Source organism: Boleophthalmus pectinirostris, unplaced genomic scaffold (genome assembly GCF_026225935.1).
Source record: "Boleophthalmus pectinirostris isolate CB_2022bp ecotype Guang Dong unplaced genomic scaffold, ASM2622593v1 HiC_scaffold_7, whole genome shotgun sequence".
Classification (NCBI taxonomy): Eukaryota; Metazoa; Chordata; class Actinopteri; order Gobiiformes; family Gobiidae; genus Boleophthalmus; species Boleophthalmus pectinirostris.
The window spans coordinates 27,653,031-27,668,557 of NW_026571473.1; the positions used below are offsets into that span (position 1 = coordinate 27,653,031).

The 15,527-nt window shown below is 38.2% G+C and overlaps 1 protein-coding gene across 4 annotated transcripts in view; it reads left to right on the forward strand.

The window, feature by feature from the left end:
• Window positions 1–15,527, forward strand: part of gng12b (guanine nucleotide binding protein (G protein), gamma 12b) — a 76,115-nt gene that overhangs the window by 12,336 nt on the left and 48,252 nt on the right. Inside the window, exon 1 of one of the 4 annotated variants that reach the window (XM_055165078.1) lies at window positions 3,580–3,614. The exons of 2 other annotated variants lie outside the window; for them this stretch is intronic. The gene's annotated coding sequence lies outside the window, so the exon portion shown is untranslated. Of the gene's footprint in view, window positions 1–3,579; window positions 3,615–6,093; window positions 6,250–15,527 lie in introns of those variants that run through there. One more of the 4 variants, XM_055165079.1, reaches the window with a different exon arrangement.

Sequence of the window (15,527 nt, forward strand, 5' to 3'; positions counted from 1 at the left end):
GGGCATTATTCATTTGGACAGTGAGGGCGTGTGGCTGTTTGTCTGTGTAGGAGGTGGTGGATAGATACACATTTCTTCATTATTGGCGTGCCCATAGGGAGATCCCGGTCCTGTTTCTGAAGCCCATATAAGGATAAGCGGTTTCCTCCTTCATGCCGGCTAGCCCTACTTCCTGCTCTCGCCCTCCCCCTCGCTCTCTTTCACATGCAGGCACACTCCTACTGCTGCCGGTTAACAGGAAGTCATGTGGTCCATTTGATCACCTCTTCCCATATGACCACAATGGGAGGTCCAATTATGGGCATATACTGCACATCCTTATAGGAGCAGTGAGCATAGCATCATATAACGTCTATTTATAGTCATGAGATTTTAGTGCGGTATTATGGTGTTAAAATTTCACGGAGCACAGTCCAGATGGCCGTGTTCATACTGTAGTCTTAGAAATGCAGGTTTTTTGTCACTGTTTTGAGTCACTCCTATTAGCAAATACGTTTTTCTCATGAATTTGAAGGATTGGTCAAAATCAGAGGGAAAATGCTGCGGGGAATAAAACCTTGCATCGCTAACATTGCAGTAATCTCCCCAGAGCAGACAGGGATTTTTGTGTGGAGTTTGCATGTTCTCCCAATGTCTGGATAAGTTTATTCACACCAAAGGCTGGTGGTTTGAATCCCGCTCTTGACATCTGGAAGTGTTTAATGAGAAGTGAATTTTAAACAGAATCCCTTTATCAAAACATACATCGCAGACATTCAAAATTGTAATTTGATTGGCCGTATTTTAGCATATTGCAAAAGTTGCAAACAATAAAATACCTTGTCCTTAGTCTTATTTTGCACAAAAGTCAACATTTGTCAGTTCATATCTCAGTCTTTTTGTCAGTTCTAATAAGTGAATTTTGAACAGAATCCTTTTATTAAAACATACATTGTAGAAAAAAAGCAATCAGATATTTTTCTCAAATCGTTCAGCACACTTTTTTTCCCACCAGTATTGATAAAAAAAAAGTTTATAATAGAAAACTGGTGGCAGGCTGGCGGTTCAAATCCTGCGCATGACATCTGGATGTGTTTAATAAGTGAATTTTGAACATCCTTTTATTAAAACACACATCGCAGAAAAAAAGCAATCAGATATTTTTCTTAAATTGATTAGCATACTTCTTTTTTCCACCAATACTGATAAAAAAATAAAAAAAAGTAATAGAAATAGGTCCTGTTTAAAACTGCACCACTGAGAGGTACTGCCCCTAGTGTTATTTTAAATCATTTTTGAGTGTCCTAAAACAACTACAGATATTTATAATTTATTTATTATATTATAATTTTAATGAAATAAGGAAATACCAACCAACAGGAAGTGCTCCACTGTGTTTGTAAAGTCCATGCACCTTCACGTGAGTCATTTAGACTCAAAGGGCAAATACTGCAGGAATAAAACCTTGATGACTTGCACTAGCATCACTGGCATGAATCTTCCCAGAGCAGGTAGGGATTTTTGTGTTGAGTTTGCATGTTCTCCCAATTTCTGGATGAGTTTATTCACACCTGGTGCAGTGTTTTTCCAAGACTCGAAGGCTTGCAGTTCAAATCCCTCTCTTGACATAATCATGAGTAATCTTGAGCAGCCACATCCACTAATCCTCAGACTGGCTGTGCGATTCCAGCTCCCACAAATGAATGCTGTTGTTGTGTCCTTGGGCAAGACACTTTACCCACCTCTTCCCCAGTGTCTGTGTACACTGGTGTGTGAATGTGTGTGTGAATGGGTGAGTGATTCCTTGATATAAAGCTATTTAAGTGCATTGAAGGTGGAAATGCACTGTGTAAAAATTGGACCAGAAATCAAAACCTGCACATGTAGACATGTCTAAACTATGGCCCCGGGAGCAAATGTCCTCAAATTTCCTGATGAACTTGCCCAAATTACAACAAGCTGTACTTTTCACCAAGCCAGGCTGGCACCACCTAGTGCCCCCGCTCAATTTAATTTCTCTCCAGCAACTTGGTCAGGAATCAGAATACACTAAATTCAAGAATCCCGGAAGTTGTAGACCGTGCACCGGCCAATCAGCGAAGAGCTGTGAAGCCATGACATCAAACTCAAGCTCCTGTCTGGGTCCCTTTTGTGGTACAACACAACAGTAAACAAAGTGATTGAGATGGATGTAGAGGAAGACATACATTCTGTGTTGGCAAAGAATCCCGAGATCAAGGACTTAAAGCCGGAACAAAGAGAATGTTTGGTGAATTTTATCAAGGGGAAAGACGTCATTGCCTTCCTTCTGGGATTTGGTGCATCACATATGTCACGACCAAATAGCAGCAATTGGTTTAATATTGGTTAAAAAAAAGTACCTGCCTACCATTGAGCGAACGAATCCTAATGCTGCGAGGTCAGACGGTGATGAATCGGGCTACTTTTCACCTTTCAATTTAAGAGAACCTCCACCATCATAACCTCAGTAACAAATGTTTTGTCTTTTTATGTACTTTAAGTTGTAGTGGTCAAACAATATACAGTTCTGCCTTGGTCAATCTATAATCTTTGCTTTGCATGTTCCAATAAGCATCCTCCCTGCCTTAGACTAACCCAACAGCTTGTGCAGTGGCATGGAAAGATGAGTCAAGTATAGGCGGGGCACTGCTTAATTTATTTCGATACCAGTACTGTAACGATGCCTGTTTACTGTTTACTGATACTTGAACAGTTCTTTTTTTGGTGCCTTTATATAAGTGTTAATGAATGTTGAATATTATGCAAAAAAATCAATTACATATCTAGACTTCAAAATTATACCCCGACAAATTATACATTACAACTTAATATGGGTTCACTGCTGTCTCTGCTTTAGATGCCATTGTGCTGTGTCATTTGGCGAAACACTTCACCATTCCATTACCATCATTGATGATTGAGGACATAGTGTTCGAAAAAGCTTTATACTTTTTATTAGATTGCATTATCATCAAATACTGTAATGAAATGTCTTTTTGTAACTGTGCACACTCCCTAAAGCTAATCAGTGATGCATTGTAAACAAGTGAAAACCAGTGTTGCTTCAGAAGAACTCTCTTGGCAGTCAAAGTTTCCGGGAAAGTCTCATTCTTATTAAATGCGCCCACATCTGTCCATAAGTGTCCAATGTGCATTTCCTGCAGCCCTGATCTAAAGCATGTGTTTGTTCACTTCACATTGTTGTCTTGACACCTACAGCTTTTCTACACTTCTTTTTTATACGCGTATCTTTCTCACAAGAAAAATACCATAGTTGTTTTCTTTGTTAAGTGCATGGCTTCATTTCTCGTGTGAAACATCCTGCCTCTGAAGTCACCCTCTACCGGCTGTTTGGAGTCTAAATAAATGTAAGGATTTCCATATTTCTGTGCACGGTCCTCACAGGAAGCAGAGGATAAGGGGTTGGGTCTAAATGCTATACAGCCAATGCTTACAGACCAGCTGCACACCCACATGTTTCCTCAGGGCTAAAATGATTCAGGTTGAAAAGTTTGTAGCAAATCGAAACTGTAATATGAATAGCTTTGGAGATGTAGCCAGACTAATAATAAAGAGTTACTCAAACGTGCAAATGAAACAAAACGCAACTCAAGGTATGTTTTCGATAAGTTAACAACATTTTAATATAGCTCAAAGCATCAAGGAGTCATTTTTTTGTGAGGGACTACCATTATAACACAATTTTTAACATTGTTTTATTGTTTTGAAAGTTTACTTCACCTACAGTCCTGTATATATTCCATTTTTATCTCAGTATCATACTACCTGCCCTGCCAATTTTGCAACCCTGCTCTCTCCTCTTCTTGTTAAGGCTGATTCTTGAACAAGTTCCAGTTATTTACTGTCACTGGGCATTATTCATTTGGACAGTGAGGGCGTGTGGATGTTTGTCTATGTAGGAGTTGGTATATAGATACACATTTCCTCATTATTGGCGTGAACAATGGGAGATCCCGGTTCTGTTTCTGAAGCCCGTTTAAGGATTATATAATATAAAATTATATAATAAGGTTGAAAAGTTTGTAGCGCTCAAATTGAAAGTCCAGTATGAATGGCAGTAATTATCTATTCACAAAGACCGCAATTATAAGAGTAACGTTATATCCTTTGTTTAAAAAAAAATAAAAATAAAAGTCAAATGTCAAATTATAATGTCAAATAAATAACAGGTGTTTTCCCAAATTGTCAGCCCTAACTAAAATTGGCAGTGGTTTTGTTCACTTGCACCTCCGTAGAAAGTATTACATCAGTTTCAGTTAACAGGACCTCAAAGAAAATGCTGTATTACTTAAAGTGTGTGTGTGTGTCCACCTGCAATAATTCTGCCATTTATGTCATGATATTTGGTATGTGGGTAAAGCCCCCGTGCCCGATGCCACAAAAAAGTTTGGTGACAATCCGAGGTCATTTGAGGTCACACAGGTCAATTGAAAGGTCATGCCTTTATAAAGGATAGGCAATTTCGGCAATTTTTGACCCATCTACGGGCTAAAATATTCACCCAAACATCACACAAGTTGGCACACACATAACCGGGGTACACTGGATTTTACAGGTTGAAACCGGTCAAGGTCACTTGAAGGTTAATGTCACCAAGGTCAAATATGCGTTTTTGGGCACAACTCCACAAAGGATCGAGCTAGAGCAACGGGAGTGGTCTCAAAATCTCAGAAAACTAATTATAACAGCTCCTTTCTCTTTCAGTGTATGCTGTTAAAATTATAATTGGAATGAAAATAATTTCCATTTCTTCTTTTTCTGGTGATACACAAGACACAGAACACAACACAACACACAGTTAGTTACAGAACTAACAACTCATGAAAAATCACATTTTCGTTACATGCTAGTAAACACAGACATTCTCATGTGTGACCAATATCACAGAAATGTTCATGGGCACTGTACAGATACACATATTGTATTGTGGATATAACGATCATGTAATATGGGCTGGGCTCCTCGTAAGCTGGCATCCGTGGTGATGAACTGCTCCCACCGATGCCTCATGGGGGTCCAGGTTGCTATCTCTGATTGCGCTTGTTGCACAGGTGTCTTCTTTATTTAAATTCTGTATTTTTACAATAAGATTGGACACCTCTCCATAGATCTGTCTTGCAGCCGGACCTGGCACCATGCAACAAGTTTATGCCATTTTGTGGACTAATCCTGGAAGAGTAATACAAGTGGGCTCCGTCGAAAAGTAGTTGCAAATATTCACGACTGAAACTGATTACAGCTGATTGTATTTGAGGTTAGGGGTGTGCAAAAACATTGAAATATTGATATATCGTATCGTTTAATGTGTTTATACAGTACCAATATCACGGGCTGCTGTATCGATGTATCACCAAGAGTATTTTTTGGTATATTTTACTAAATTATTTTGTTACAGCGCTACAGTTTTGTTCCTTGTTTAGAGGAAGGAAACTTTTAACATTTTCATTGTTTTGAGGATTAAAATGGGTGTGTTTTATATTCACTTGGCACAAGAAGTGGTTTAACAAAATCACAGCCATGATTTAGCCATTATTTTTTCAAATCAAATTGAAATATCTCAAAAAGCTCACTGTATCGAGATATGTATTGTATCGTGGTCTATGTATTGTACCGCCAACTTCTGAATGATACCTAGCCCTATTTGAGACAGATGGGAAAGTGTGACTACATAAGAGGATAAAACACAAGAACATGCTTATTTGTCTCAGAATGAAGAAACGCACAGTTTAAGAACAGCAAGAGAAAAGACATAGGCACTCAATATGCTTAGCTCTAGGCTTCAGTGTTTAGAAAGAATGTGCAATTTCTAAATATACTTTTGTAGGGATGTTATGAAAAACATTTTAATATAAAATGGTGCAAGTTGCATAAGAGATTGCTTCTTTACTTTGTTGCAAAAACCACCAGATTATTTACATACAACTTAAAATAAATAAATGACTAAAGTGACACGCTAATCATTGCTTAAGTTTCGAATTGAGTCATGAGGAAAAAACAGACTAACATAATCTAACTCCCATCTATTCTTCTCACAGTTTCAGTCTGGTGGTGTGCTTTGCTTGCAGCCCTGTCTCGACACAAAGCATCAGTGGGTGACTTATTACCGGGGAATGAGGAGCAATTATCACTCCCTCCGTCGCCTCCCTTTGACATTTTATCGGCCGCTCACAACTGGGTCAGAGCAGATCCGGTTTCCACGGCGATTCTCACACCAGCAGAGACAGACGGGTGAGACTACCTGTGTCTGATCACAGAATATCTTGCCATCGCCGGCTGCAGTCTGGTCATGCATAAAAATCAAAACATGCAATTAGAATGGATATACAGTTGACCTACATGACTCAAAATATCCCTGCAGATTTTTTGTGCATAAGCATGAGGATAATTGTTGTTTATTAGTGGCATAAACAATGTTCTGCATGCTTTTCAGTTTTTATGTTTTGTGCATTGCTTTTAACTTTTTATGCAATTTTCTTTCATTTACACATTGGTAAAGTTACTGTTCTGCCTCACAACAAAAAGGTTCTTGGTTTGATTCCCAGACTGGATAGGGCCTTTCTGCATAGAATTTTTAGGTAATAAGAGTGACTTGATTTTAGAAGATGTACGTTGCATTTGACTTCTTCATGCAGTTATCTTTTTTTTACTTGGAGACATAGTGGTTAGTGTTCTGCCTGACAAACAAGAAGTTGCTGGGCTTGATTCCTGGATTGGATTGTGGCTTTTTGCATAGACATTGCAAGAGTCCATTGTGTCTGTACATATTTTCGGTTAACTAAACTTTGCCCTGCAGGGGGTCTGATTTGATGCTCTGATTCCTGAACACTGGCTGTGGTTACATGCACATTCAAACTGTGATTAATATCAAATTATGGGTGTTAAAAGATTACTTATATGACACAAAAAAAGCCAGATCTTCTAATTAGATCATGCTTCCTTTGGTTATTCACATGAGATTTTGTAGTTTACATTTCATTTAAGTAATCTCAAAAGTCCAGAAATCAGATTATAATAAGATTTTGGCCTGCATGTGAATAAAGTGAGTGTCTATTTGGATTTAAGCCAAAACAAACTTTGCTTGAACACAAGAACTCAGGTACAGGGCCTAAACTTTGCGCCTAAGGTCTGTCCATTTTTGCAAAGGTTGTTGTTCTAAAAACACAACTAAATATCTTTGCAAACAAGCTTTTTAAATGTGATGCATATTTTCTTTTTTCTTTTTTTGGCATGCTAATTAAATATTGGCGCACCAAGGAAAGAAGTTTGGGCACCCCTGAACAGATGAACAAACTATAATTATTCCAGCCACAAGGGGTGTTTTTGCTCACTAAGTGCATGGTGAAACTGCTTTGCTAAGCCGGCACTGTTGCATTTATTAAAGCAAATTTTTAGACTCGTGCTGTTGCCAGATCCCTAAAACCATGTTAATAGTTTATGCATGTCTTAATTAATTAATTTTAATCATTATTTCTTGTAAAATATGCAAGAGAAACATAAACCAGCAATATGCATCTTTTCCTTGGAGATGTTTTTACTTGCTTTGCTTGTAATGTAACTCATCTCTCTTGCAACTATTGAATCACCTTGAAAAATGTGCATCTGATATGTAACTTGTCCAAGCAGTATTGTCTGTTTAAAGCCTAATTGTGGAACATTGCTCTACTCTGGACACGTGCTTTTTGGGTTGGCCCATTAGAACGCTACTGTCTGCTGAGCGCTGTTGTCTCGTGGTCTGTCTCTTCCTATTTGTTTTGTGCAAGTCTCACATTCCTTGCACCTTGTTGTTTGCTCTTTAGTGGTATGTCAACCTCTGCTTCACAAACACGAGTCTATGGCAGCCCCTCGTGGTGGATGTCCCCCTGCCTCCGAACCAAACCGCCCCGCCACGGCTGCACATGCCTGGGATTCCTGCCTCGAGCCGCCCCCTTCCTGCTTTGATTTGCTTCCAACCGTCTTCCCCGCTCCAGACAGTGGCAGGCAGCGTGAGCAGTTTCCATCCAAGCCCAGAAATAAGTGGGTTTTAATTGGCTGTTGAGGGGTATACTTTTAGCAGTGGGAAGGCAGAATTAGTCATTGGTTTAAATTACTATATCATCATTTCAAAGTATTTCAAAGTAAATCATCTGTGGTCTTGTTACATGCATATTAGAAATTAAAGGCGGCAGTGCACTGTGTAGCGTTTCTGGTGGAGGAGGTACCACCTGTTTGTTTCCCTGGAGATGTTATTGCTTTAACCTGAATGTTCCACAATATGCCATTAAACATATCTATCTTGAATTTATTCAGTTTTTAGCACTTATTAATACATTGAAAAACATGCATTCTTCTTGTTAGTGGGGCCACCTCTGCACAGATATCACCTGTAACTTGGCCTGGTAGCGTCACCTGCTTGACTCCATGGAAAGAGACATTTTCACTGTTTTTGATGATTAAAATAGACGTGTTTCATATTAACTTGGCTCAAGAAGTGGTTTAACAAAGACTTTTAGTATCACAGCCCAGATATAGCCTTTATTTTTTATGAAACTGTATCAAATCGTATTGAATCGTATCGAATCATAAGCTCACTGTATCGAGATATGTAGCGTATCGGCAACTTCTGAATGATACCCAGCCCTACTTAAGACAGATGGGAAAATGTGACTACATACGATAGGATAAAATAAGAGAACATTTTTATTTCTCAGAATGGAGAAATTCCCATGTTGCAATGTACAGTTTCAGAAGAGTAAGAGAATAGACATAGGCACTGGATATGCTTAAGTGCTAGGGATCAGTATTTAGAAACAATATGCAAGTTCTAAATATACTTTTGTAGGGATGTTATGAAAAACATTTTAATATAAAATAGTGCAAGTTGCATAAGAGATTGCTTCTTTACTATGTTGCAAAAACCACCAGATTATTTACATACAACTTAAAATAAATAAATGGCTAAAGTGACACGCTAATCATTGCTTAAGTTTCGAATTGAGTCATGAGGAAAAAACAGACTAACATAACCTACCTCCCATCTATTCTTCTCACAGTTTCAGTCTGGTGGTGTGCTTTGCTTGCAGCCCTGTCTTGACACATGGAGATATTATTGTTTTAACCTGGAATGTTCCACAGTATGCCATTAAACATATCTATCTTGAATTTATTCAGTTTTTAGCACTCATTATTACCTTGAAATATGCATTCTTCCTGTTAGTGGGGCCACCTCTCTTCAGATATTACCTGTAACTTGGCCTGGTAGTGTCACCTGCTTGACTCCAGAGAGGAGGGATACATTTAATGGCTTTCCAGGAAAAACATCCAAGGAGACAAGCAAGTGGCATGCAAAAGAAAATTTACATAGAGCATCTTGAGCAGGGTTTTGCAGGACTATAAATTTAAAGTTTTGAATTTGTAAATATGCGTTTTCTAGGGATGTCACAATATCCAAATCTCACGGTACAATATTATCACGATATGCATTCTATGTTACAATATTTATTGTGATATTATGAAGAGGATAATATAATTGTAGATGGGACACTTTTTTGCTTTTAAAATACCTTGATAAGATTTTCGTGTGAATTATTTCCGTCATAATCCCAAGAATTCAAGTAAAAAGCATATTTCTTCATGTTGTTTGCACTGAAATGAATCTTGGGATATGTAGTTCCCTATGTTTATAAGCTGTTGCCACTATAAAACCATGCATTTAAGCAAAGGAACTTGTAATTTGATATATTGTGACAGCCCAGGATATTATTGTGAGACTTTTGACGATACAATATCACGATATTTCGGTTATTGTTGCATCCCTAGCATTTTCTAATTGAAAATATTACTGATGCACTGATCCAGCTTCTTTAGAGCCGATATCGAGTCTTGAAATTTATCGATACCTGATATCAAACACAAATTTTTTGTATCTTGCCAATATTCAATACCAGTATCATATCTGTGCATCCCTATAAAATATTGCAACTTGCATTTAATTTCCCTTTTCTTCTTATTGTTGTAGTAATAAGAGACATTACACATAAAACTTTACTTGACACTTACATTTATTCCACTGCTAGTAAGTAATATCATTTTAACGTGACAATACAGCACCATAATTGTGCACATGTGCAAAGTGTGTGCGTTTTTTGTACTCTGCTTTGTCTGCATATCACAGTATTAACACAAACTAATGACTACTTGAGTACAGTTAGACTCTCCACCCTCGTCTCTGTCCCTGTAGGTGGTCTCTGCAGTAAAATCCTGTCTGACTGATAGACGTTCGGGGCGACACGGCTCGGTATGCTGCTGGTTGAAATTGCAGACTGCGTTCCATTGGAGTTACACTGGTCTGAACCGCTGTGGCCGACGCGCGCATACTTTCCCTGTGAGGTCCTTCTCCTGAGCGCAGAATGAACACAGCCCCACACAGCAGCAGTCTCAACGCTCATGTGAACCCGGTGCACAGGCGGGGTTGCCAGGTTTTTGGGGAGAAACAAGCGGCCGAGCCTTTGAAAAAAAAGCCCAAAACAAGCGACCTGAGCCCCAAATAGAAGCAGTAATCAACTAGCAAAGTGAATATGATGTTTTGTTGTTTTTATAATTATTACTTGGTTTAGTGGGATAGTAACTGCGGTAAATATTTGTCATAGTTTTACATTAAGTTAAGTGGCAGTTTGAGGGAAAAAGTTAAAAAGAAACGTGCAAAAAAAAGGGGGGGGATGCAGGGACAATTGACAAAAGAATGCACTTTTTTTTCTTGCACTTTAAGGCTGCGATTATATGATGATGGTCTGAACAAAAGTGGTGTTGCGTCTTCACTTTTTATTAAGTGTTTAGACAAGCGAAGAAATCGGTGTTCATGCGGTGATGCAGAAGTGTGTGGTATTCGATTAGGTATGCATGACAGGTGGTGATGTATGTGACGTAAACGTGCACGCGACATGAGCAGATCTGACCAGAGTTTTGCGTCTTGGGCAGTGTAGACAGAAACGCTACGGAAAATGTAGTCACCATCTAAAAAAAAGGCATTTCTGCTAAAATATTTTGTTGGTTTTACCCGCAAGCATTCTTAAATGTAAACAGGGACTTCACTTCCATTTAACAACGTAAAGGTGTTGTTAATTATTTTTATTAGTCTGCTTCGAGAAATTCAATTTCTGGGCTGTACTGAGGGCACACCCTGCCAACTCAGTCCCTATTGTCTTGACCTGCATCATCAGAGGTATAATACTCCCTACAATGAGACCACAGCCAGACTGTACTGCACTAGACTGGAATGGACAACACTCATTCAGTCATAATGTTTTGAGGGTTTGTGTCTGTATATAATTATATGTATAAAATATATGTGTATTAAAAGGATTAATAGTCTAGCCTGTCAAATGCACTTTAAACATGAGCTCTAATGACGTGCACATTTTATTAGCACATCAATAACAGCTCTGAAACGTTAATATCTTGTATTTCAGTAATTTCTCATCATCTCTTTTATGGCACGTGCCACTAGACTGTATATAAAAATGGACAGCTAACCCGCCAGCCGCTGCATACCAAATGGGGAGAGAGTATTGGCGCAAAGCGGTGAGCAAAGTGGTTCCTTCAAGGTCTGGTTCCAATTGACTTTTATTGGAAAATGGTGACCACTCTGGAACTGCCACTGTCAGGCTAGTCATTTTGGTCTTAGATGTTCATATTAACTCCGCTCTATGACACTATTTTGCCTTTAAATTAAGATATGCACATTGACAAATCAGGCGTCTTCTTTCTCCTGGTAGCAACAGGTTTGATTGACAGCTATTGTGCTTTGTTGGGAAGAGGCATGCACTTTCGACAACCTCGCTCCTGATAGGCTCTCTGTTTCTGCACCTGGGTTTCCATATATGGTCTCTGGTTGCAGATTGTGCACTATAACTTCTAGCCTTTACTTCATTTGGTTGCAACAGAAAGCTACAGGTGATGTCACACTCCCGCTCCCTTAGTCTAGTTATTTATACAGTCTATGCTCAGGAACAAGCCAAAAAAGCATAACCCGCCACTTTCAAAATTAGCAAGCGACTTTCCAAAAAAAAAAAAAAAAAAGTCGCCCAAAGTCGCTGTAAAGAAGCAGACTTGGCAACTCTGTGCACATGGACGGGCCCGGGTTGAGTCTAAATAATGCGGGCTAGTGTGAGGTGAGCTAATGTTTTGGTTTGGGGAGGATGACTTATTCATTGTGGCTCATATGCACTTGAAAGGGCTGGAACAATAAGCGTCTTTATGCAGAGCTTTTAATGTGGAAAATACCTTCAGTCAGTCTAAACGGTCCGAGGTGAAATGAGTTCAGGCAACTGGGAGGATTTTTGAAAGGCAAAAACAAAAACATTTATTTTGAAAGGAGGAAGTGGCAGATTTACAGGTCATTGAGGTCACAAATCAAATTCAAACTGTAGAACGTTTATAGTAAAAAGCTTAAAATTTATGATTTTTTTTCAGCTGCTAAGAGCAGTTTCTAGCTAAAAGGCGCACTATATTTTCTGTTGGAGGCTTCACTGAAATGTTATTGCTTTACTTTACCTGTAAAATATTTCACAGTATTGCATTAAACATTTCTATCTTGCATTGCTCAAAAATACCCTGAAAAACATACACGCTTACCTCGAGCGGGGTCGCCTCTCCACCGGTCTGACCTGTAACTTGGCCTGGTGGGGTCACTTTCTTTTTTCTGTGGAGATATGCAAGTTTAATGCCATACTGTGGAACATTGTAGGCAAAGTAATAACATCTCCAAGGTGACGATCCTAACAGATTCGATATCACACAGATGAATCAGCAAATGGAAACAGCCGTGTCATGGTGAAGTTTTCCAAAGGAACCAGAGTAGAGTGTGTGTTTGTTTGTTTGTGTATGTTTGTATAGGTTTGTGTGTGAATGTGTGAGTGTGTGAGTGTGTGAGTGTGAGTGTGTGTGTGTGTGTGTGTGTGCGTGTGTGTGTGTGCGTGTGTGTGTGTGTGTGTGTATACATGTGCATGTGTGAGAGTGTGTATGTATGTGTGTGTGCGCCTCACTTATCACTGTTTGCAAAGCATCTGGTCTGTGTGCAAAAACGTCACCGCATAAACCTTTTTTATGCAACACCAGGATACAGTAAAAACACGCAACTGGCAACTGTACGATTTGCTTTCGTCACAAATCACAATGAAGCACTTTGGACTTTGATCATTGCCAGTCTGATATACAATGCAGAGTAGATATTGGTGAGATATTGGTGTTTTGTATAATTGCAAAAGAAATATTGTTAAGGAAGCATACACTGGCACTTATGAATTACTATGGAGTGTTTTAAGTCTCGTCTTATAATCCACTTTTATTCTCTGACTTTTAGCACTGCATGAGTTGTGTGGTCCTCTGTGTCTTTTGTTTATTTTATTTATTTTACTATTTACTGCTATTTTATGACTTTTATGTTTTTTGCTTTTATTTGCTTTTATTGCTTTTATTGTTTTAGGATTGGTATGACAAAATTTTAGCAATTTACCTTTTTGTTTTCTTTATTTTATGATCTCTGTGCAGCACTTGGGAAACTGCTTTGTTTATAAATGTGCTATAGAAATAAAGTAGATTTGGATTTGGATTATGCAAAAAGGCTTTTAAAAGGTCTTCATCTTTAACTCACTTCTGGTTGTATTTGAGTGATTTATGCATGTTTGAGTAGTCTGTATTATCCATCATTTCAGGTGTCATACTGCTCTGAACTTGTTTGGCTCTTTTATTTTTTCTTAGACTTAGACAAACTTTTGATCCACAAGAGAAATTATTTGGACCCAGTAATTCACACATCACAACATAATTTAATAACAAAGAAAAAAATATATAAATGGTAATAATTGAGGGTGTGCAAAAATATTGAAATATTGATATATCGTATCGTTTAATGTGATGATACAGTATCAATATCGTGGGCTCCTGTATCAATATATCGCCAAGAGTGTTTTTTAGTATATTTTACTCAATTATTTTGTTACAGCTACAGTTTTGTTGTTTGTTTAGAGGAAGGAAACTGGTTTATGAGACACATTTGACATTTTCACTGTTTTGATGATTAAAATGTTTGTGTTTCATATGAACTTTGCACAAGATGTGGTTTAACAAAGACTTTTAGTATCACAGCCATGACTTAGCCTTTATTTTTTATTGAACCGTATCGAATTGATATGAAATGTATCGTACTGAATCGTATCGAATCGCAAGCTCAATGTATCAAGATATGCATCGTATTGTGGCCTATGTATCGAGATATGCATCGTATTGGCAACTTCTGAATGACACCCAGCCCTAGTAATAATAAATTCTAAATAAGTAGCAAAAAAGAGAGCAAGAGACAGTTGTCAAATAAGACAACACGATGTAAATGCATATGTACAAGTCAAAATAAAATAGGAAAATAAAATAGAATATAAAATTTTCATTTTCTTTTAAAGGTGCGCTATGTAGCTTTTCTGGTAAGAGTCCAGTACCTGGTTGTGTCCATGGAGATGAGTTTGCTTTCCTTGGAATTTACCACAGTATGGCATGACACTTGCTTATTATCTAATTATAAGTGTGTGTGTTTTGTTTTTACAATAACACAAAAAAGTATGAATTCTATTGTAAGCAGGTCCAGCTCTCCACAAATCGGACCTGTAAACCGACTTGGTGCTTGTCTCATGGAAAGAGATGTGTTTAACATCATACTATGAAAAATTCCTGGCAAAGCAACAACATCTCCATGGTGACGGACCCTCCACCCAGAAAGTTACACAGTGCACATTGTACATTTCTCACTACTGTAAACTGTAACTATACATAGACAGGCTGTCAGTTTGATCCAACAGAGCAGCACTTTGTTGTGTTGACATTTATAGCAATGTACCGTTAAAAAGGTCTGCCAAAATTAGCTCTGTGATTTTAAACTTGTAGTCAGTGGATTAAGTAGTGGGCTATTAGATCCAATTTAAAACAAACAAATGTAAAATAACAATCCACGTTTCATAAATTATAACAATATAGCATCCAGTAAACATTTCATTATTGTAGTTACTTTACAATATGTAGAATTAGAACGTGCATGCAACTATTGTCTAACAAACGTAATTATTCAACATATTGACATCTATAAGCATGAGTACAATGCATGTAGCCTGACAGCTAAACTTATATTGTTTGATAAAGGTTTTATTATTGTTTTACACACTTCAACCACTCCTCCATCCAGCGCTCTTATGAAATGTTTGGAGCAGAGGTGCAGTTAAGGACACTGTACATGCTGGGTCAAATGAGGTGACGCCAGTGAAATGTGAATGGGGATTTGAAGACGTAGTGCAGAGGAGGAGTGAGTGAGTAACAACATTATGGGGATTACTGCATAGAAAATGAGATACCAGTGTAAAGGCATGTTATTGCTGAGGTTGATATGGCTGAGTTTGGGACTGGTGACTTCAGATAAGACTGTTACTGTGCAGAAAGTAGTGTTTGATGCATGCGCAAATACTGTATGCCGTTTTGTATTTGATTAT